At 37.2% G+C, this 25,576-nt stretch overlaps 1 protein-coding gene across 5 annotated transcripts in view; it reads right to left on the bottom strand.

Annotated features, from left to right (window-relative positions):
- Positions 1 to 25,576, bottom strand: part of DLGAP1 (DLG associated protein 1) — a 410,661-nt gene that overhangs the window by 189,068 nt on the left and 196,017 nt on the right. The gene's annotated exons all lie outside the window — the stretch shown is intronic.

The raw sequence follows: 25,576 nt of genomic DNA, 5'->3' as shown, positions 1-25,576 counted from the left end.
AGTTAATTTGTAAGTTTGTTCTAACAATGTTCACTATATTAAAAACAATATTTAAAACAACATATCTGATTTAAAAGGCCTGGCTTAAAACAGTTGAATTCAGCTATGAGTTTTCTGATCAATTTTGAAATACTTTGTATTAACTGCTTGAATATTCCTCTTTTGAAGGCGAAAAGACAGTATTTCAAAATTCAGTTAGAAAGTTACCAACAGGCTCATTCGGCCCAAAAGCAAACTCGAATGTGATTTGTTTTTGTTTCTGTTTCTGTCAGATAATATGCTACACAACAACAAGGTTGTGTTACTTGCTGTACAAGCAGATACTGCTTAAGAAGGAGTAAAAGCAATGTGTTTTGTCACCCATGCATGGGACTTGGTACCTTCAGAAATGCTTACAACTACTACCAAAGGGGCAGACGTGCATATGTATATGTAGATGCTGCATACACACAAAACACATTCTAATCAGATGTTACCCATGTAGATTCCCAGTCAGCATGTGACAGATACCTAAAAACTGTCTGTGGAAACCACATGTTCCAGCAGTAGCTCTTTTTTGGTGAAGATGCAGGGACTAGTGCAGCTCTTGACTTCCCTGCTGTGTCTGGGAAGGATGCTTTCAGATGACAAATATAATTAGGCACTTACCTTACACTGGAATATATTTTTTTAAATTGTTAATTTTTAAGGGGATTTAATTTCTAAAACAGAGATTTAGCAGATATAAAAACTTCAAGGATCTCACCTTGAGCCTACAGCTATTAATTTTGAATCATTAAAACAGATTACAGTCACAAAATTCTGGAGGACCTGAATGCCCATGACAAAAGAGCCTTTTGGCCTCTAGCATGATGTCCTAAACACATCTATTTATAGTTTTTAGAGTAAACTGGCAGCTTAGCCATCAAAAGAAACACTTTCCTGTATACAGCCTTTGCATGACACACAAATACTTACACATAGGCTTATACTCCCTTCCACATAAAGTATATTTTTCTTTTGCAAAGCATGAGTGGTAACCACTAAACATACAGTAACATATATTCACAGAATGTGACAAACGCAAAATCCAAGTGTAGCCATGTCCTAAGGTCCCTATTTAGCTCAAAATACTAGTGAACTTTTAGGCTGACAAATCCTGCCTCAGTGTGAATCCAGGCTATTCATCAGAAAGGTCAGCAACTCATTTCTCATCCTCCCCCAAAACCTGGGTTCAAGTCTCTTTTAGTCCTCACTTCCCATTGTTTGCTCTTGAACAAAAAGAAATTGCTCACTTCATAAGGTCTAATGCTTGTTGAAACATTTCTCTTCTGCAGTCCTACATGCATGACTGAGAGAGGTATTGCCTATTGCTGACAGTCTGCAAAATAATTTATTTTCTCAGGCTGACACTTCAGTTACTGTAAATGTACAAAGGGAAAAAGGGAGAAATTAACAGTAGATAAAACTGAGGTTTATTCTGCAAGAGATTGTAAAATTTGGGTTATTTTTTTAAAAAAAGAAAACCAGGTTTATTCATAGAATCATTTAGGTTGGAAAAGACCTGCAGAAGCATACAATGAACACCTACAGCTGTTTCACAGAACTCATCTGCTTTTCTTATCACAAATGTAAGGGATGGTATAGAAAGCAACAGAACCCAATTATCCATTTGAAGCATGTGGAAAAGAGTCAAAGAGGAAGAAAATAATCCACTCAGTTACCATTCAGGCTATGGGGATGAGACACATGTATCCCTGCACCACTTCGACAGCTCAACGAAAATATGTTTATGGAGATTTACTAAGCAAAACTACCACATATGTAAAGCAAATCATGTGGTTTTGCTGGAATTTTGGGTAATAGCTTGAAATTGTGCTAAATAATTTGTTCCCTAGAATTACTGTGTAGGTCAATCAGCGAAATGCAAATGAAACTCTTAGTATCATGCATTTCTGTCTATTTCTCCAAGCAGACAGTAAGAGGCAATATTGCCACTTCTTCGGAAGCTTTCCTTAGGGAAGAGCCATTTCAGGTTATCGCAGAATTTCCAAGTAGGAGAGGTCCTCAAAGCAACCACCGGTTGCAACCAGTCCCAGCCCCACCGGTACCTGGCAATACAGCAGTTTCTCCACAATGGTGGCTCCCCAGGGTCTCTCTCTTTTAACGAAGTACAGCTGCATCTGCTTTCCATTGCAAATAACCATTAGAGCAAAGCCTCTCTGTCACCAAACCCTTAAACCCGTGTGTGGGTTTTCTAGCTACATGTGGCACAAATGTTCAAGACAATACGAGCAATTCCTGTTGGTAATTAGCACCATTCAAACTGTGTTCTAGAAAATTCTCTTCTATGAGAAACCCTGCCACCTAGGAGCAGAAACTTGAAGCATCTTCTCCACAGATTGTGTGGAGGTGTTACAGCTTTACCTAGAATCTGGACAGGAGTAGCACCTGCCTGTCAGCAGTCTTCTCTCTGTTTTGAGGTGGCCTGATGGAGACTGGTTTAATGTGAATTGAGAAAAACTTTCAGTTCATTATATTTGGAATCAAGATCAAGGATATCTGTGCACTGAAACAATGCCCTGTATTTTGTACATTGTTTTTGATCCTTTATTACTTTGAACAGCAGATATGTAAAAACAGTTGCCTTCTGCCTGCCTTATACCGGCAATGGTTTATTTACCAAACCTAGTGTACCAAGTGATTAGTATTTAATTAATCTTAGCCCATAAATAAATAAATAAACCCCACAATGTCTTTGCTCCTAGAAGAGCTATTCTGCTAACTTAGTGGTGGAAGACCACGTTTCTTGAAAGCAAATATATTATCTTTAATCTGACACCAAGCCACTCAGCTTTCTCAATTAGGCAATTCCACTGGAAATCAGTAAACTCATGGACCTTTTCTACAAAGCGTGACAGTTATGAAATTGCAGGTTTATAAGATGGTTTTAGGATTTGGCTTTCATCTAGTTTTTATATGAAATACAGAAACCTGACAAAGAAGAATACAAGCTAGTAGGCTTCTCATACTGTCTCTGTATTTTCAATCCGGCCATTTATCCCCTTTTTACTTTGGGTCCTCTTCAGGTATTAGGTGCTACTTATTTACGTCAGATGTATTAGAACTCTGAATACCAGGACTATTTTTTCCTCTTCCATCTTGTTCTCATAATCTCTGTACACGTGAAACACCAGAATCTGTCTTTTGCTTGTGTTTGGATGTCAATATGCTTAAATAATCCTCTTACAAAAAATTCTAGGCTCACTTGCTGAGTAGATGTTTTCAGTTCACCTCTTCAATACATGAACAATTCTCATTCTTTTTTTCCTCTCTCAACCTACTATATTTGCAGTTTTCTACTCTTGCACATCATGTTTTGCACATGATCTGCTTGGATTCAAATCCACTTTGACAAATGGCAGTGACGACTTGTGAGCTTAAATTCACCATCTCAAATGTACCTTATATATTGACCAGGGGCTTTTTATTTTGCTTGGATAAGAAAGAATATATTTCTGGTAAAAAAAAACCAAACCAGCAATGAAGTCAACTGCAGAGTTGATCAGTAATCATTATATTTGCCATAAAGAGCCAAATACTGGATGAATTTTTCTCATTTATAAATACACTTCTTTGGTGCTAAACAAACTCCTACCTTGATATTGTTAGACATATATTAATGAAGCAACAGGTGTAAACAGCTGAAAGTGCACTGCTTCCAAAACAGTTCTCAAACATTCTATATGCTGCCAGCTCACTGAATGCATGTCTGGATTGTATAAAGGCAGTACATTTCAAATAAAATGGAAAAAATATTCCTTCCTTTCTGAAAGTATTACCATTTATCCCTCTAACAAAAAGATTAACACATACCCTTTATTAGAAATTGTTAAGCAAATATTATACCTTTGTCTTCCAATGGAGATGTGGTATTCCATATGAAATCTTAGATAGTTAATATTTTTCCATTAATAAATACACAGAAGCGATGTCAACAGAATTCACTGGTGTATATGACAGGAGTTTGCTGTTACCAGTGTTACAGATTGGCCACTACTACAAAGATACTGAGAGACTGAGTCACAACGTTTACAACATTAAATATCAGAAAAATAATATAAATTGGGATGAGCTATTAACTACTCATCTAATGTGCATATATAGAGGTTTACCTGAGCATATATTACCATTACGCTGTGGAGTTGCTTTGATAGGTACACTGCTGTTTCAGCACTATCATGAAGTCTTTTCTATCCTCCATTCAAATCACTACTGTCTAGATACACTTTTCACACAGGTTTTGAATACTGTCATTCTGGACAGCATTATAAAGTAGACACCTAGGAAAACATTCTTCTTTCTGCCAAGGATAAAAAAATATGGTTGGCTATAGTAACTCACCTAACCATATTACTAATAGAATTTATTTTGCATTTTTCAGTTCAAGTACTGCTTAATTTGTGGCGATCTCTCAAGTCAATCAACACTCAGAGGAATAAGAAAGCAACTATGTATTTTGCACTTTACAAGAGGCTTCCATGGTTTTAAATGGCTCTTTTTTGTGAAAAACTGAAATCTTGTTCTATATAGCACACATTTTATATTTCAAATATATCACAGAACAACCATTACAAGAGCTGTAAATTTTCACTTAGGGAATTGTTCCAAAGCTGTTGAGAGATGAAGAGTGCTGAAAAGGGAAATCTTAAAATACTCTCAAGCTGGGGAGGTCATTTTGCTTCTGAAGTCTGGCAGTTTAGCTCAGGGTTTTATCTTGACAATAACATGTGCTTCTCCAATCTTTTGTTATCTTTTTCCTTTTTATTTAGGAAATTAGGGTACTCATTTTATATGCTAAGGTAATTAAATATAACACATTGAGCTATGATTGTGAATTTACAAAATAGGTAGTAAAATAGGTGATAAGAGTAACAAACCTCCAATTCTTCTGTTACATAAATCTAGGTTTTACATGCTTTCCATTCTATCTTGGCACACCTGTTTCCAAAATGTACTGAAATATGTTCTTCCAGATTAGTCATAGAGAGTGGACAGACTGGTTACAATTCCTTGATAGTTACTACTCACTACCCAGTCAGCACAAAATCTAGCCTAAAATCATTCTTGTTAGATAAAATAAACTACAGATGAATCCTGCTGTCCATTAATCAAGTCACAAAATGCTTATCCACCTCAGCTTCCTCTTTGAAGATGTAATCATTATTTAAGAAAGCACCTATCCTACAATGATTCCATTCTCCTTCTTAAAGAGTATTTCTAAGATTTTGAACTGCATTCTGGTTACATAAAGGAAATGTCCTTTCTCTTTATCCCAGTGAAAACAACAAAAAAACCTAAAACCAGACTTTGTGGTAGAGTGTACATATGCCATTTTCTGAGAGGCAGATTGCCCTCATTTACATGAGAAAGAAGACTAAGTCCTTTCAAAATAACCAAAACCTGTGTATTTTCACCAACAGCTTTTCTAGAACAGCCTCAGAAGATTTGAAAGCAGAGTGCAGGAGTAGAATAAAGGAAAAAAAAAAATATAAACTATCCACCTGTCTAACCACCCAGCAATGCTACCAAACTTCATCCTCAGAACTTGGTATGGTCTCAGAAATTTTAAATTCGTGGATGAACTATCCAGTTTTAAAAGAGGTAGTGTTCTCTTTGTTTAGAACAGAATTTATACTGTACCTGAGCTACGATTGAGTGAGCTGAGCACCTGGGCATGCATAAACCAAAGCAGGCAGAGATGAGAACCATGGAAGAGTACCCGACAGCGGGAGTGACACAGCAGAAGAATGCCATGTAAAATAAAGAGGAGTGAAGTGGGGAGAAAAACCCAACCCATGCCCAAAGCACCAATATGATGTCTTCAGTTATAACCAGCTCACGGAGAGAAACCTGGGTACAAGGCAGTCTGTGGGGAATGCCCTAAGCACGCAATTCCAAATGCTAAAGTGTCTCACATTATAAACTCCCAAAGCAGATCAAAGGAAACACTGTCAGTATTTTGCTGTAGTAATGCTATTTTAAAATGGAATCTGTATGATGTTTATAGGGATTGATATTTTCCAGTTTGTAGATGAACTACTTTATACATAATTGCTCTGTAATCCAAAGCAAAAAAAGCAAATAGGCTTTAGCAAAATTGCAAATTCCTGTACTCTTAGTGTGAATTGAGCCTATGGATATCATAAACTTTGAGACCTCTTCATGTGATGCGTGATCATTCATATTACATATTCAGCTCACATAAATACTGGAAAGAAAGTATTTGGGATATTTTCTTTACAGTGCTATCTCATTAATTTTGAAAGATATTATTTAAAAGTTGGGGTTACCAGTTTACCACTAAGTTTAGAGAAAAATGTCATTAAATGAAAGCAGCAGTTGGTTTTCACAGCATTTTTCATGGATGTAGAAGCATAAACATCTGCTTTTTTGTCCTTTTTTTTTTTTTCCAAGTTTCTCCAGGCTTGAAAAATAGTTATGCACCATAAATATCACTCCATGAGTCATTTACTTAAGTGAACAGCTGCCTGCTAATTAGCCAAATGCTCTTCATTTTAAATCATACAGTTAAATGAACACACTGCAACAGGCACAAGAATGAAGTGCAGGAACTTTACTAAAATGATGAAATAGCAAAAACTTGTTATTTCCGTAGCAGCAGATAACAAAGGTCATTTCCTTACTCTGCATCTATGGACCGAGACATGTAATGATCATTTGCAGCAGACAGTGGAACGGAATACAGAAAACAAGGCAAACACCGCAGAATCTTGCTTAAATATATGAAATGATACAGCTTTTAGACCACCACTGTTTCCTACTAATTTAATAATGCTAGCTTTGTTTTTTTTTTCCCCACAGAACTGCTGAACAGTGCTGACATCTGAAAAGCCAGATTAATAGGCATTAGCAAAGATGGCTGTTCATGCTTACTGGAAAACTTCTGTTCTACAGTGATTTAGAAAGCTAATCAAATCTAGACAAAAGATGAAGTAGGTATGACTTCCTGGAAGAAGCCAAAACAAAACAATATACCTTTTTCTTATGATCATTTTTGTTCATGACTCAATTTTTAAACATTTTTATTTTTATTTTTTTATTAGCATAATTGTTGGTAATAGGAAAGAACTGTACGAATCAGAACTTCCTTCTGAGCCTCACATCCTGCCTTCCTAAATATAAATTATTTTCATCGTAGAACCCAACACAGATCCACAGTTCTCTAATGAAACTCAAGTGGCTGAAACGACCCCATGTGTGCAATGAGAACAAAGCATCTGATCTATCTGACTGTAACTAATGCTACACAGGTCCACCTTTGAAGGTCACTAGGCTTTGAGCATACTTTTGCAAAGTTACTTCAGGACAGGATTTAGAGGTTTTCATCATCTATCTGAATCTTCAAGCAATCAACAGAAGTCAGTTGACATACGAGCTAAGAAGGTCAAAGCCACTTCTGCTCTAATCTGTGCTTCAACTCAAGAATCAATTATTTTAATGAAGATGCTTTGCAACGCCTTCCTTCCATTCTACTTTCCTCTTTTTTTTTTTTTGTTTTGTTTTTTTGCAAAAAGACTGAATACACTTCAGTAGCTAAAAAAGATTTCATCTCATAACAATGAACAGTCGCAAATTGAAAAACTTTGCATAGAACCTCAGTTGTTTTACTAAGGAGGTAGAGGGCAAAATTTGTTATTAAAAGATGCAGATGCCATCTGTTCATTGGGAAAATAAAGTGCATCATTCACCTAATATGTCTCTCATTCTTGCCAATATGCATGATTCAAACAGGAGTCACATATTTTTGCAAAAAATTATTCATATTGCACATGGAGTCTGAACACTTACTTTTAAAGCACAGACAACTCCTCTTCTTACCAAGAGCCCTCAGGAAGGGCCCCTGCAACAAAAAGTGACTGAATCCTCATAAAGCATATCTTCCCAGACCGAGCTCTCACCCAGCCAGCAATCACCCTCTGGCTCTATTGACAACACCATGTGAAAAATAGGCAATTTTTTTTAGGAGTGGAACAGCCACAGGTGTAGCTGGGGCAGGATTTGAGTACTGTTACATAAAGATTAACTATCTGAGCTCTATCTTGTTGTGAAGAGATTAAGCCCAACTGTCAGGAGAAGAATAGTAACCAAAAAGAGCATAAAGAAAATAAGAAACTTTTCAGGAAAGGGAACGGAACCATACATTTTGGGTTTCAAAGCCGAAAGTCAGAATGTGGTTGCAGAAGGGATTACAAATGTTCATGTTCAGGAAACCCACCTGGACTGTGGGTCAAGAAGCTGGACAGAGCCAAATGCCTTTTTAGCTTGAACTACTTGTGACTTCCGTTTGTGCACAAGAAAGACACACCAATGTCCACAGAGACACACCACAGCCAAAAGACTGCAGTACTTAAAAAAGGATGCAAGCATAAAAAACTGCAGCAATAACAATAAAAAAACCTGCAAACCCTGATCAGTTCTTAGCTTACACAGTCAATTATTCTAAATCAACTGCTTCTTACATAATAAATAACAAGACACAGGAAGTAGAAAATTGACTTTAGGTAGATAGCTTTGTTATTTCTACAAAGTAATGACATGTCTCTTTCATCTTGAATATCCTAAAAATGCTGAAATTGGTCTGAGCTGGTTCTCTCCACAGGGTTTAGTGATAGATTTTTCCTCTTTATTCAGAAGACTAAAACTGAATCAAAGTCACCTTAAACTTCTCTGCACTAGTTACATTTAAGGAAGACATACAGCCCAAAGAAAATGGCAAATCAGCCAATATGTCTGAAAATACAGATTCTGCAGCAGTGAAATGAAATTCACAGATTACGGGCCAGAAAACATCCAGAGTGACTTCTCATGCTCTCCTTTTCTCACTTGCCAAAGTTATATATGCATTCTATAGCACAGGACATTTCCATATCTGTATTAAACTTACAGTGCTACTTGCCTGGAATAAGACAGATGTGCATTTTACTGACAGCCTCAGCTGTAGGCCAAAAGTCTATACAGGGCTGAAAGTCCTTCCAGCACGATCAGCAATGACTCTATGCATTGCGTGCTCAGAAACAGATCAACGCCCACAGACTTTCCATCTGCCTGTGCAACCACAAAAGCGAAGTGTACAAATTCAATAGTCTTCAGATTTTTATTTCTCTGGTGTGGGTGTTTTAATGTGCATGCTGGGCTAGGAGTTCCAAAAGGATGCAATTCATTTAAAAGCCTGTATATATAGTCTCACCAATGCAGGTGAATTAAACTGGGATGGCAGATAACAGTTACCATCATCAGCTGTTTGCTCTACTTCTCTTCAGTGGATTACCATCAACACTGCATGGATGGGCAAACCACATTTGAAGCATATCCTGAAACCATCACTGTTAACAGCCTGATACTCTCAGGCGAACGAAAATTGATTCTGGACTGTAAATTGCAGCAGGAAATGCTTAACAAAAAGAAGCTCAGTCATTTACACAGTGTGAGTAGGGCAGACTACTCAGGAGAGCTGCTTAATCAAACATCTCACAAAACTATCCCTGCCCAACTGCAATACTCAAAATGGATCTAAGCAGCTTGATGCTTTGAAATCACGCAAGTGCTAAACAGGTTGCTTTTTCAGCAACATTTTTGCATATTTATTTTTGCAGTTGATTCAGGTATTTCTGTTAATCTTCTTGTTTTGCAAACTCAGAAAAAATAAAAAAGAACACAGGTCTGTCAGGGTGGCTTCTGTAAGAGCCTACTGAGGGTGTGCAGCTCCTCCAGGGAGTGATTTTTCCTTCTCTAAGACTGTTGGATGAGACATGGAACTCCTTCCTGAACTCTCACCATTCCTTGATCACAAAGCAACACTAAGTGATGCTCTCAGACAATGCACCTAATTCTCAAACATCTAGTTGGATGTCTCCAATCCCTAGCAAACTTCTGATTCAGTTTTCTCCTTATCATGAATTTCCTGTTTTCTCAGACAGAAAAAAGAGAGAAATGCATTTCAGCCACTCTGTACAATAGATTAGAACCTGTCTAATGAATTTTGACATTAGAAAGATTTTTCCAATGTTCAGCCTAGATTTTTCCTCCTTTAATGCTATCATATACTCTTAATTACACTCCCACTTTCTTCTATGCTAAATAGATCCACTGTTACTATTCATGGAATTTAGAAGAGATATTTCCAAGTCTATGAACAGTAAAAAGAGCTTGTTCTTGCATTTGATAAATGAGTAGATACCATATCAGAAAAAAAAGAAATAACACGCTTCTGAAGACACGCTTGGCTTTGCCTTGTCAAATTATCCACATGACTCATTTAAATTTCAAGTATTCTCTGGGGGATTGGCAGGATACCATACACAACTGAGGCTGAGGTAATACTAACACTTTACAGATAGTCTTTTCAGCCTGGGAGTTCTTACTGCTATGCAAGCATTACTTATTTCCTATGGAAATCAGCATTTGAGGATTGTTATTAATAACAGCAAAAATGTGAGATGAAAATATCAGACGAGATGTCAAAATGCATTTTCTCGGGTAAATTAGTACTCAAATTCTAGCTTTATTTTTATTTTTTTATTTTTTAAAGTGAAATTATTACCTCTAAAACAATACCACGGTAGTAAGATGAATTATGTTTGGTGAGGACTCCACACCTCCTCTGCCTGGATTTTGTGTTTGAATTTTTTTTCTCACCAAGTAACCTTTTTTTGAAAAGAGGAATAAGAGGAAGCTGCCATTCAGCCTAAATGAGATCATTTCTAAATTCTAGACAGACAAGGTCACCTCCAAATATACTAGGTGCCAGTATCCTATGAACATACCCTGCATGTTACATATATCTAAGAAACTAAAAGCCCTCCTAAGAAAGTTCAGTTTGGACTAAATAAAAATAAAATAAAAAGAACTTTTTTTGATGTTTCTATTCCACAATATTACTTTCTTTTAAAAATCTTCATGAAGCCATTACCATTTGGAGAAGATATGAAGCAAAGTTTATGTATCACAGAGCAAAACCAATTTTCTCATGAACTTTACTATGGCAAGGAAAATAAATTAGAAATAAAGGCCGATGAAGAAGACACGGTAAGTTTTGATATTTTATGTAAACAGGAGTCCCAGAGTGGTTTGCGAGAATGATAGATGCATAAAGAAAAATCACATACCGTCTTTGAAAGAAAAATAGTTATGATTTCTAAAGGTAACAGAAAACTTTGTCAAGTAAATTAATAAAGGGAGCAAGTTAGTTTTATGTATTCCCTATTACTCTTTGGTTTTGAATTAAGCACGCTGTTAATTTATGCAAACTCCTGTTATTTTTTTATAATGTAAGAATATTGCTTCTAGGCTGATTTATTACTCTTATTTTCTAAACTGTAAGATCTTTGCGATAGAGGCATTTGCATAGTCTGTATTTTTTACAGTAGCTTGTACAACAGACACCTGACTTATTAAGGCATCTGGGTACTCTAAAATAAATGGATAAACAGTTATAAAATATTCTTAGAAAGTTTGAGATCTGTTAATAAAAACATACTGAGACTGGTTTTTTCTTTTTCTTTTTTTGCAGATAGTGCATCTGCCTTTTTTTTGTGAAGGGGATAAAAAAGGTGTTTTTATATACTTATTATATTTTGCGATATTTACTCAATATGAAGGCAAATAATAGCATATCGCCTCAGACATACAAACTATTGACAGTTCCTTCATTAAAATTCATTAGAGTTCTTTGAAGTTGCATTTTTTTTTCATAGACTTTGAGAAATAAAAGTGAAAAATCCATACAAAGTATACAGAAACATATAATGTGATTTATGAATAGATTTTTAATCTGGAAAACCAGAGGAATAATAAGAGGCAGGGCAAAAAAAATGGAATAAGAAAGATTTAATTGCACTATAAATGTACATTATTATTGTACTTATCAGTTTTAAAGTCAGGAAGAGAACAGTCTACCAGAAAATAGACCATATACTATAAGGTACACAAGGAAAAAAAAGCATAAAACATGTTTCATTTGTAAGGGTTTCTTCTCTCTTAATCACAGATATTTGATGTGACATTAAATGATTAAGAGGACCAGATTGTCAGTTTTCATCAGCAGATATTTAAACAAGATGACAACAAGTAGAAGAAGTTGAAGAAACCATTGTGAGAGGGGGGCATCTTTACAAGAAATCCCTTGCTACTGCAACACAGAAATTTTTCTCTGAAATCTTCTCTAGGTCAGTGCTGAAGATTAACACTTTAGTGAGATGAGACAAAACACCAAGAAAAATGCAAAGGGGAACAGATGAGCACAGAGCAGGCACTGACTCTGGCAGCCTGCAATGACTCGAGAAGGAAATCCATGGATCCCCATTTCTCATGTATCTCACCTTCAGGGAACGGACATGATCAGGTATTTTCAGAAGTATGTATTTTCACGTCTTGATTTTTGATGCCTGATCTGTGACAGTCTGGTATCTAAGGAAACTGGAGGCGGATATTATGAAAAACTGGGATCTATTTTTTTCCCTCTATTTAGGTGTTCTGTACCAATGATGCACCAACTGCCAAAGGGTTTTATGAGGATCAGAGAGTCAAGTGCTGGTCAAACACCTTGAGTATGTGAAGTGCAATTTAAAAGCTGAAATACTGGCTGGGCTGGGCCCAAGCGGCTTCACTGAGCTGGCTTTACAACACTGGTTAATGTTGGTCTTACATCATCTGAATTCAGACAGGGCTTTCCAAGGTGGAAACAGCCTTACAATGTCATCCCTCCCTTCCCCTTGAATCTCGAAGTCTGCATGCTCCGCTGCTCGACACTGCATTTCTTGGTCTTACAATTAGTTCTCGAAGCCGATTAATGACAGGTTCTTTAGTACTTCTCTGATTCACCTACTGAAACAGAAAAATTACCTGCAAAATTGATTCAAATATCTTTGTGTGCATTAAGACTTTGTAACTATGTGTCAGTCCTATAATATATTGTATAATCACTTCATGGATTTTGCTCACTGACCTCAAACTAGTGATTCAAGATTTGGTTTTGCATTAAATGCTTTTTAATATTATTAATCTAATTTTAAACTTTAGCTTTCTCAATTAAGGTGTTAAGCAATAAAAAGTATTCTACTTCAAACATTAAATGGCATACCAAATAATGGCTATAGTTAAAAGTTATCATCCTTTGAAGAAACTGCAGCATTTTTGTTTGCCTGCAATATTTTTGTTTGCCTGCAGTGCTTGCTCTAGCTGCTTCAGTTTTCAGAATTAAAATGATCATGCTGTCAGCTTTGATCACTGTGACGCTTTCCAGGTTTTGCTCTTCCCTGGAATACAAACTTTAAAGGTAACTTAGATGAATTGCATTTAGTCATAATAGCGCCTTGGCAATTTCTCTACCAGCCAAAACAGACAATTTAGGCAGCATGTAATATTTAAATCCTTTATGTTCACTTCACTTTTTCTAATGGATGCCTAAGGTCTCTCCCTTGTATATTAGAGCAGTCATTTGAAATAGTTCTTCCTAATGAGAAGGCTCCATGGTAGTCATCTCTGCATCTATGGAGAGATGCAGTTTTAAGTGAAAATAAAAGGGATTATTCACTGTAATCTTTTGTCTGAATGACAAAGATGTTTAGACATTCAAGAAAAACAGCACAGTCCTAGCACTGTTATCTTTATATCCCAGACTTTTTTTTTCTTAAAATCAATTACCTATACATGTTGCAGTTATGTAATGTCAATTACATGTTTCAGAGTCTAATAGACTCTGCCAGTCTTAAAAAAAAGGTGAAAAAAGGCAACCCCCCCCCCCAAACCCCAAAGCAGGAGCCAAGCAACACATCTCACCCCTTGCCATTGAATTCTTGCAATACATTATTGCCCATGCTGATAGTTCTATGGCCAGCATCAGTCCTCAGAAATACCAATGAGATTAACTTCAAAACAGCAGTTCCTTGAAATAACCTTTCACAGACTGGCAGATTCACCCACTGTCATCCAGGAAAACTTTTGCAGAGCAAGAAAAAAACCAACAAACTTTCACGTAATTTCTGGATGTCATCTTGATAATAAAGTGCCCAAAACTAAACAGGGGAAATACTGGTTTCTTTGATACCACAACTGGAAGACCCCACGTGCTGGTGAATGCTCTGTGAAGCATGGATTTTACGTGCCCTCTGCTCCTTCAGCTGTGGCTGAGATGTTTTTGATAACGCTGCATGTAAGCAGCCCTGAGCACAGGCTGTCAGAGCAGGCATGAAGAGTGGCAGGAGAAAGCTGAGAAACAGCACGGCTTCTCATTTACGTAGTAGCTCCATCTACCCAAGCGGAGTTTCCTTGTAAAGATCCCCTGCCTAGAAAATGTTCTGCACAGTTTTGGAAAACAATATTCAGTGCCTGTGATGAATACTTGTAAACCAGGAGCTTGTCAGAGTCTGTGGAAAGAGCGCTGCTGAAGGTGAGCTACTGCAGCTTAATGTTATTGTGTGCATCATTATCACCCACACAAACCTTTTGATGGATGGATGAATAATTCCTGTGTGTGGGAAAGTAACACCAAGTGATGGATTTCACCAGCATAAATATCACCAGCAATTAGTTGGAACAGTTAAAAAAAGAAAAAAAAAAAAAGAAAAAGAAAAAAGAAAAAAAAGACAGCACAGTTGACACTTCAATTTGGAAATGCATTAATTTTTAGATAAGTAATCCTAATTAAGAGTTTTATATACCATGACATAAGAGAACCTTCTTACAGAATGGGATGAAGTTTCTTATGTCTTTCCTATGATTGCAAAAGGCAGGCATAAATGATGAAATGTCTTTCAAAAGAAGGTCAGTGAAGAATATTTTCAGCTTAGTTTTCCATTTGTTTTGCTAATACAGAATATGAATATTATTGTGTAATATGATCTCCATATAGACACTCCCTCACCGATTACACAATGAAATTCTCCATACGCAGTATTTGGCCGGCAAATGTTTAACATTGTTTTGGATAAAATCAGTTTAGCTCATAACCAATATAGTATGATAGCTACAACACAGGATGGCCCAATACCTGGCAACCACATGCAGAAGGCCCAGATAGCTCCTATTTCAGAACAGCCACTGACATTCCTGCCTGACAACCAAATTATGCCTACTTTTCTTTAAAAAATAAAATATTTTCAAGAGGACTAACACATACACTGCTGCTGTTCTCTGCTAACTCAGGTCACTCACTCCAACTGTCCTTCTTGGTAAGTATCACACTGTAAGAAATACCAAATTCATCTATACAGTGTTTCATAAATTTTGCCAATATGTTCCAGGTTTTTCTGCCTACTGGAGTTCAAAATATGCCTGTAGATCAGTTGTCTCTCTACCAAGAATTGCGTTACTTGCAGATACTAGAAAATGACAAAGTGAGTGGCCAGAAAATTGTAGCAGAAAACTGAAACTGCTGATGGAGCATCTCCATGTCACTGAAACACAAGAGTGATTTGTAAAGACAGGACAGGGAAGGAGTTGGTAAATCATGAACAACACTGGGACAAGTCTCCTATGGTGGATGTTAAATAGAGCCTGGAATCAAGGGCTAAATGATAAAGCATCATAGTAGGGCAAGCTGGGTTGAGGAGGACTTTAAAAACTCTTATTGGAAGAATGGAACAGCCTTTAAAGACATGCTGTTCCCTATCTGTATATACACCTATGAGTGACAGAAAGCGGATCTGAGGTTCTTGACATAAAATTAATGAAATATATGCCCGAAGTACAGTTCAGCAGGTTCATGTCTTTTCAAGCTCTTATTTTGGTATGAAATTAGAACACTGGAACAACAAATCAAACCTTAGGAACCTCATGCAGTTTAAGTGATAGATGTTATATGGCATACACTTTTAATTGTTAGAAGTTCGTAAATAAATTAATAGGAGCATCATGTCACTGCTTAGATTGTACAAGTCTATTCTATTCTATTCTATTCTATTCTATTCTATTCTATTCTATTCTATTCTATTCTATTCATTAAACATTCCCCATTGGCTTGCATGCTTCATGCAATCTATGTAGCATCAATGTCCTTTTTGGAAAACAAACCAACCAACTGACCAACCACCCAACAAAAACCCAAACCAAACCAACAACAAAAAAACCCCAACAAAACACAAGAAGAACATTTCTGGGGAAGCACCTAGGCTATTTTCAAGCCTGCTACAATGTATATACAACACAGTACATAACCAGATATATGCTTTCTTGGTCTTATACTGAGCACATATATTAACCAGAAGATTAAATGGCATTAGGTTTTACATTTTCTTATAATTCTTGAGAATCTTTTAGGAGATTCACTGAAAGTTATGAACTGCATTTAGCAGAACATAGGGCCATGTAGGAGGGACTGTACATGCAGCTCCTTGGTGTCCAGATGGCTATAACATGCTGTCTTCTGGGAAAAGGTGTTTGAAGGTACTATTTTCATGGGCATTAGGTAGTGACTTCTTCAATTTTTTAACTGAAGGCTGCAATTTTTTTTCTCAGTTTGGTTCCTGCCGTTTATATGTCACCTCCAAATTATTTCCATCAAATTTTGGAATAGTGAAACTCCAGCCTTACTTAATATCTTGTTCCTTAGATACTTCTCTTGCACTCATTTCCTGTCCTTAAAACTCAAGACAGATGGCAAGGCCTGTTTGGTTACTAAATGTTCTTCTGAGCAGACAAATTCAGCTAGTGAAGGGGGATTAGATACGGCTAGACCCAGATCTTAACAGGTTACTCACTCCATTGAAAACACTATTTCAAATCATATGGATGCTCATATTTTCAAAACAATCTTTTATTATGTATATTATAAACATGACGGCTCAAATAATCTGAAAGAAAGTAGATATATTCAAGACTGAGAAATTGTCCTGGTTTTGTGAAAAACAAGTTTCTCTTTTAGGGAATTTGCCTGTCAGCTAATGCCTTCTTATCCAGCTGCATTTTCCTGAAAAGCCGGTTACATGTTTTGGTTGACATAGCAATGGAATGCGAGGTCATTGATAAGCATAGATGCACATCTCATGAGAAGGGCAATGAGAAACAGGTGACCAAAAACTGACCAACTGAGTATAACATCCCATTCACATGATACTTCATATAAAAGTGGGAGATCACGAGGATTTCGTCCCTTTTTCCTTATGGCTGACATTAGGAGAGGACTTTGTAAGTCGTCCCTGCAAACTGAGGCCTAGTGACAAACTGAATCCAGCTCCGGTTGGCTGCAGAATCCAGTCCAGGACTTCGGGTGACGGCCCTTCATCTGCCAGAGCAGCTGCTGGGACTTTCAAGATTGGTTTTGTATATTTTGTATTATTTTCTCTATTTTTATTAGTAGCATTAGTAAAACATTTTTAATTTTTCCAACTCTCTTCTCTCTGTCCTTCTTTCCCTCCTGATCGTAGGCCTTTAGTGGGAAGGGGGGAGATAAGAGGAATGAACAGGGAAGCGGGGGAAGAGGGGGTTAACAATACATCTGTCACAGTTTTATTGTCACTACACAATCAAACCTCGACAGAAATCAAAATCCCTTTTCTCCATTTTGGATTAGCAGAACAGTGTTTTCTACTGTAATTGTGCTTTTTGATGTTTCATTTATAATCCATATGGAAAATACGTGTAAGCACAAACACATGCTCTCTTTATATTATATACTTACACAGTATGTGGCTAGCAGTAGCAGCAATTCATACAGCATGTGCAAACAACTGAAGCACAGCTGAAGACTCTGACAGCAAACAGTCCTGCCCTTTGTTTCGAGATTTGTATTCTGATGATTGCTGTATTCTGTTAATTTCCTTTTGACCATTAGGTGTCTTTCTTTCCATCTTATTAAAGGTTCATTGCATTTGTGTTCTTTCTCTCATAGGTGCAGAAGCACTTTGCTTCCCCTTACATCTCTGTTTTAAGTCAGATCCCTACAGGTATATACACTATTTATGCATTTTTAATGATCTTATCCTTACAGTATCTAAGCACCAGAATGAAACATTGCTGTGCAATATCTTATAGATCAGAGATTATTTCCTGTGTCTACACAATAGATTAGTTATAAACTCTAAATGCAGGTTGGGGCAAAGCCAGTTTTTCTGTACTCCTTGTGGACCTGGTCACAGAAGCTAAAAAAGCAGCTACCTATATGAAACACTTCTATTGCAGAGTTTAGTTTAGTTTAGTTTAGTTTATTATTTTTGGACACGGGATTTCCTATGAGATTCCTCAGACCCAGCTATGCAGAATTTCAAAATGCCTGGCTCCATATTGTATGTTTTTAAAACTATTATTTTCAATCTGATAGAGCTGATGGAATTGCAACCACTGTATGAACTCTGTCTTAAATTCACCTTGGTTTCATTACAAAGACAATATGTTAGTACTAAACTAAAAAGAACATGGAGAGCAAAAGTAGATATCCATATAGAGATTCCTCATTAAGTTAATGAAATTGGCTTAAAAACAATGCAAGTTAGGGCAAAAATCTCTTTCCTTTGGAGACAAGATCTAAATCAAGCTCAGCCTTATAGTACATAGTAAAGATAGAAAGATCAATCCAGCAGGTCACCACAGATGGTTTCACCTTCATTTTCCACATTCTGCTCCCAAGAGTTCCAGAAAAAAAAATGAAACAAAATATAAGATTATGCATACTTTTGATGGCCGCACACAATTGAAATTCCTGTCCCTTCACTGACCTTCCTTGACTGAAAATGCCCTGAAGGACAGAGAGGAGGATATTCTGGCATTATCTGCCAGCTCGTTCCTGAGAAAGCAGACTGACTGTGTTTCACCCTGGGCTGAGCTGTCAGGTTGCTATGTGACCCCAAGTAAGTTCATCCTCTGTGATGCCCATGTCTCCATTTATTGAGCTTTTACAAATGGAATGACACTCATCCACCCGTTTAAGAATCTCAAAGGAAAATTATTTATTGTTTTTATTATTCTACAGTCTTGCTGAGATTTCTGGTTCCCTTTCAAGCATTTCAGTATCTTAATTTTAGTTTCTAAGAAGCAAACTTGACAGTTAAATTTCACATCACATGTTGACTGAATTGAGTCTTAAAAAATAATGAAGATAATAGAATATTATTTAAAGAAGCAGGAAAAATAGAAAAGCAAACTGAGGAAACAATTTGAGTCGTATCTTCAATGGGGTAGTTAATGATTCAAATTAGCTTGGAAAAGGAATTTGAAATAGACAATCAATGCTTTGATGCTGTTTAATTACAGTAAACAATAATCGTATCTCAAGTTGTACAGTTGAAAGGAAGCCTTGGGGAAATTAGTCTACTGGGCCCATCAAAAGCACTGGGCAAAAGAACATTTAAAAATCACTTTAAAAGTATAATTTAAGCTACTTTAATGGACAGAAGTAATTTATTTGATCTATTTTGAAAATGGAAAGCTTACACTGGCCTAAGTAGGCAATGATGTCTCATCTGAAAATGACAATATATTCTGCTTTACTCCCCTCTTCTAATGCTTCGGAGGTTGATAGGCTGATAAGTTTAGTGTCACTGGCAATTCTGCACAGGGAAATTTCTCTGCAAACAAGTCAAAATTTTTTTCCATATCTCTTCATTCCCGAATAGAGATTTACAACAAATGGGTGGCCTTCCAACACATTTCAGTGGTTTTAATAGTGAAAACTTCAGAGCAAAATACTGTAGTCTTCAAAAAATACTTCAGCAAACATACTTCAGGGAGTTGATCTACTTGAAGTCTCTCTCATTCTTTCAGAGGTTACTTTTTTTTTTTTTTTTTTTAAAGTAATTTGGACCTAAGCATTGTCTCTCTTGTTCCTTCACCCCCCACAAAAATCTCATCCACTGACTTCAGTGACAGCCTCACCTTAGACTCTCTTGAGGTGCTGGCTGAAGGTCAGATGAGATTTTCCCAGTAAGGATGTAAAATAAGCCATATGAGCATAGTGGGTTTCCTGGTGGCTTTCTCCGATTTATTACTCTGTGACCAGAAGGGCAATAAAGTTCTAGACTTCACTATAAAGAAAAAAGAATACACAGCTGCTCAGCTTAACAAAGCGCTAAGACCCATGTGTAGCGTGCAGCACACCACATACCCTGGCTCATACAGTGGCTTAGGTAGGGCTTTTCCAATGTTGCTGATATTAAGTCTGTTATCTCAGTGGCTCATACCCAAATGTAGGTCTTTCAAGCCTGCATTCAGTGAACACACACACACACACACACACACGGTGGCTAAGTTGCTGTTAACTTGAGGCAAAAGAGAACCAAAACTGGAGATCTGTCAAATATAAGAGCTCTTCACAGGGAAAAAATACAAATCTTGGCTTCACTTCAGAACACATTCTTTAGCTATGTCTCTTGTAAATACCAGGAAAGGTTTTCCAGAACACATTCAGAGAGGAATTCAATGTGTGTTACAGCATAAATACACATAATCTTACAACTAATTTAATACTTTCTTCTCTAAGCAGAAAGTAATAAAAGATACTTCCTGAAATGAGCACAACCTTTAGAGATGGCAAGTGTTTTAAGTGGGAATCCCATATAACGATACACCACAGGAAAATCAAAAGATGTAGGGTATAGTAACCCCTCTAAAGCTTTTCTTTACATTTTGGGGAAGAAGGACTTATTCTTCCTATTAATGCTCTCTCAGTGACTTACAGTAAGAAGTGAAGCATCATACCCTCTTTTCCTTATATATGCCATTTCACAGCTCACAAGTAAGAAGAGGATATATTAATGGGGACACAAAGGAAAGACAAAGATTTGAGAAGAAACAAAGTTCAGACAAAAGGTGGCAGGTAAAGAGAGGCCAACCAAATGAGGAGTTAGGACAACACATGGATTGTTGCAAGGGGTTTACAGCATGGTACCAAGTGAAAGCAAGTTACTCTATTCTTTATTCTGATTCTTTTGTTGCAGGCATATATTTCTCATTGATGTTACCATCCCTAAATGCTGTTAACACTACAAATCCATATTTTTGTTTGTATTTTAATTCCCGTATGAAGGTGTTCAGTGGTGATTTGGTGGTCATTGCTGTTAATGAATCTTATACACTGTACAATGATCTTGAGAGGCTGCAAAATCTCAGTGACTAATCATTTCTTTATTCATAACTTAAACCAAATATAAATAGCAAGATCCCAAATCAACCTAGTATACATTGTTTTGATGGAGCTCTTTGAACATTAAATTTATCAGCAGCTGTCTAGCCTGCAGTTGCTGAGGGTCAGCTAAAAAATTCTAAACATGTTCTTACTGGAGGCATTTAAAGAAATGTTAACACCCTATCAGGGATTTGACATGCAAGACCAAGTTGCATTGAACTTTTTTGTTTCTGACAAACTGAGCAGCAAGTTCAGAATGCATCTTGTGTCCTCTAATATAACTCCCATGGCACAAAACTGCTTTTCAAGTGTTCTGACCTCCCTAAGGGTGAATATTTTTGGTTGCCTTTCTTGAAGTTCATCAGTTTTCATTTTTTTCAAGCTGAACATCTGATATTTTATCTAGACTGAGAAACATACTTAGGTCTATTTGTTTGTTTCTCCTAGCAGTGCTTGCAACATCTCTCTAATTAATAAAATCTGCATACTTCATCAGCATGCACTTTATTTTCTTCCCTCAACACTCACTTAATTGTTGATGAAATTGATTCTAGCCCTTTCTCTACGTTTTCTCTAAGTTATCTCCTACACATTAATTGTTGCAATTTACCAATTTGGTTTCAGTTTCCAGACAGAGAAGTATTTTATTCAATATACAGTAGGTAATTGCAGTAGATATCATATGGCCTATTCTAAAACAGGAATATTGCACTGAACGCCCTGTTGGTTTAGATTCCCTTCCTTACCAGCCTCTGTGAATTAGAAGAACTGCAGATCACAGCTGAATCACTCAGTGAGGAAACTGTCATGGCTATTTGTATTTAATCCAGAGCATTTTATATCACTGAAAATTGATCCCAAATATGTGAGTGTTGTCAGCTCTGAACATAATTTGATATACACTTATCCTAGTATAGAATATCCTTGGGGATTTGCTTCCACTACTTTACACATTGGAGCTGCAATTACATCCTGCTATTATCACAGCATACAAACCTTCTAAGCAAGAGCCTGTGATTAAAATGTTGTGAAACTTCTGCTGTTCAGTGGTAGAAATTACCATTGAACATTTTGGTGCACGTTAGTAAACAAAATCATCAGTACACCCAAAGGAGAAATAAAAGTGGCTTTGCATCACCTTTACACTTTACCCTCTCTGTGTTGCAGACATCCACTTGCCCTACATTATTATATGATGATGGCTGCAATAAGCCCATGCAGAAATTATGAGTCAGAGCGAGTATGAGGAAGCAATTACATCAATTATTTTTGCGATAAATAGATGTCACACACAGTTTTGTCAATGTTAAGCTTCCTTTGCTGCAAGGTCTCCAAAAGAGAGTTCAATGTACTCCCTAGCCTAGCAACAGCAAGACAATGCTTAATTTTGGCAGTAGCACTTTGCCAGCAGAGAATATACCAGGGAAGTTCCTACAGGTAGAAGAAAATTTAGTGAAGGTACAACAGTGAACACACACACACACACACACACACACACACACACACAATCACCTCAATAAACAGAGAAGCTGTGGGTGGACAAAGCAAAGAACAAAACCATGCTGCTGTAGCCAAACCTAGACTTGCTTACGCTCCAGACAATAGCTCCAAAATGGGGATTCAGATCAGGCATTGTATCAAAAGCTGATTATAGCTGACCTGATCCTAATTCAAAGAATATCCCAACTGGAAAAGAAACTGGCTGTAGACAGAAGACTTTCATGGTGGACAGAGCCCTGCCTTCCTAAACAAATACACTATTTGTATCTTTCAATCCTGAAAAAGTTGCAAGTGCAAGCTGAGCTTGAAGAGGGTATTACTAGTTATTGTTTTAATTAAAAGTGACAGTATGTTTAGAACTGTCTTTTCAATGTTCCCCAACCAGAGAACATGTAGATTCAACGAAATTTCAGAAAAGTCAGAAGAGGCAACACTGAATTAATTTTAAATGGGTGACAGAGTAGTCCAAATTATTTGTGGAAGACATAGGAAAATATGGTGGGTTTAACCTTGGCTGACTGCCAAGTGCCAACCCAGCCACTCTCTCACTTCCTCCTTCAACAGGAAAGAGGAATAAAATAAGATTTAAAAGCTTGAGATAAAGGCAGGGGGATTTCTCACCAATTACCACCATAGGCAAAACAGACTCGACTTTGGAAATTAACTTAATTTATAACCTATTAAAAATAGAGCAGGGTGGTGAGAAACAAAGACAAAATTAAAAGTACTCCCCCCATACCCTTTTTCCTAGACTCAACTTCACTCCTTCATTCCCGACCCTTCCACCTGCCTGCCAGTAGTGCAGGGGGGATGGGGAATGGGGGTTATGGACAGTCCATAATGTTTCATCTGTGCTGCTCCTTCCCCCTCATGCTGTTCCCCACTCGAGTGTAAAGGCTCTCCAGTAGGATGCTGTCCTTCTGAACTGCTCACATGTGGGTCCTTTCCATGGGGCACAGTCCTCCAGGAATGGACTGCTTCAGCATGGGCCACAGATCCTGCAAGAAAACCTGCTCCTATGTGGCTCCTCTCCATGTGTGACAGCTCCTGCCAGGTGCCTGCTCCAGCATGGGCTCTCCGTGGGATGCCACTTCCTTCAGGGCATGTCCACCTGCTCTAGTGTGGGGTCCTCCACAGGCTGCCATGTGGATATCTGCTCTGGCATGTTCCTCTATAGGTTGCAGGGGGACAACCTGTGTCACAATGGTCTTGGGTTGCAGGGGAATCTCTGCACCAGCGCCTGGATCACCTCCTCCCCCTCCTTCTCTGACCTTGGTGCCTGCAGGGCTAATTTTTTTTTTGCATTTTTCTCACTACTCTCACACCTGCTGTGCAGCTTTTTTTACCCTTTCTTAAATCAGTTACTATAGAGGCACCACCCGTATCACTGCTGGGCTCAGCTGTGCCCTGTGGTAGGGCTGTTGGAGCTGGCTGGAATCAGCACAGGGCATCCTCAGGCTCTCTTCACAGAGGCCACCCCAGCAGCCCCCCAGGCCATTTCCTGGGCATGGACACCCAATACAGAAACAAAAAAAGCAAAGCTATGATAGAGAAGTTGTGTGGGGTTTTTTTGTTTTGTTTTTGTTTGTTTGTTTTTAATAGTATATTTTGTTAAAACAACAGTGTGAGAGTTCAGATCAAGAACATTCATGGTGACTCAACTGGCTGCTTTACCTACCTCATTTAAAAAGTCATTTCACTTGAACAGAAAACAGAAACAAATTGGGATACTCCGTGATTCCAAAAAATTAAATAAAACGGAATTTGGGGGAAACCAGACACGCTTAACATGTGCAGTTCACAATATTTACATTCACTGCTATATGACAAATGGTATGTTACGATGTCATCCCATTAAGTGGTCCCATAAGCTCAGAATTTCGCTTGAATGTCAGAGAAAAAAAATGGATCAAGAATTAGGGCATGTAGGTAGAAAATCTCAAAAAGTATTTAAAAATCTCCTAAGCATACACTTGAGTATGAAATTAACTTCATTAGACCCTGTCTTTCAAAATAAGTTGAAAATATTCCTTTCCATCAAAGAGTCATTTCATTTATTTTCCCTACTGCAGTCTGTGCCAAATCACTAAAATCAACAGGTATTGAAACTTCTGGACAGAACAGAATAATAAAACAGTGTACATAGTGCAACTGGAACATAATCCCAGAAAGTAAAATTGATTTTCCAGTAAGATTATAAGAGTTTTAAGAGAGACTGATTTATCTAAGGCAAAAGCATCCTCCTCATGTAGAACAGGTCTACTTTTGCTTACTTTGTATGCTATAAAAATATTATTTTCTTCCCCAGTCTTGGTTTTACCACCAGAAATTCTGTTTTGTGATCCTTAGCCTTTCTTACAGTGATGCTGAGATAAATCTTAAAATCCTATTTAAAATGAACAAGATCTTTTTTTATGTTCTAAAGATTTCTGCTGTTGTGACAAGCGATACTAATTTATCCACACTTAGTTTTTATTCTGAGTAGTTTTATGGATAAATTTCAGTACTGTATTCATTGTTAATTTATAACTCAAGAATGTTGCATACAAGACTAAACCACCTGGGGCAAAAAGAAAGTTCCATTAATTATCTCACGCTATTTGAAAGGTATTGATGCTCTTTTTAGACATATGTAGAGATTATTTACAAAATACATAAACAATTTGATTTATTTCAAGAAGGAAACTCCCTGAGGTCTAAGCAACAAGAGCCTGATAAGTACTGTTCAGAACAATGCAGTGATTGTATAGATTAGTTAAGCAAAATTCATTTATTAGATGTAAATAGGTTTTTTACCACAATCAGGCCTATTTGAGCTACAAAAGAGCAAACTGTTTGATTGAAACTTACTGTGATCCTTGGCCCACAGCTGATGAGCCAATCCATGACTGCACAGCATAAGAATTAAAGGAAATGTTATTCCAAAATGCAGGGTGTACGTTGCATTTGCACATGAAAGAC

Source organism: Columba livia, chromosome 2 (genome assembly GCF_036013475.1).
Source record: "Columba livia isolate bColLiv1 breed racing homer chromosome 2, bColLiv1.pat.W.v2, whole genome shotgun sequence".
Lineage (NCBI taxonomy): Eukaryota > Metazoa > Chordata > Aves > Columbiformes > Columbidae > Columba > Columba livia.
This window is presented reverse-complemented; position numbering and strand designations above follow the sequence as displayed.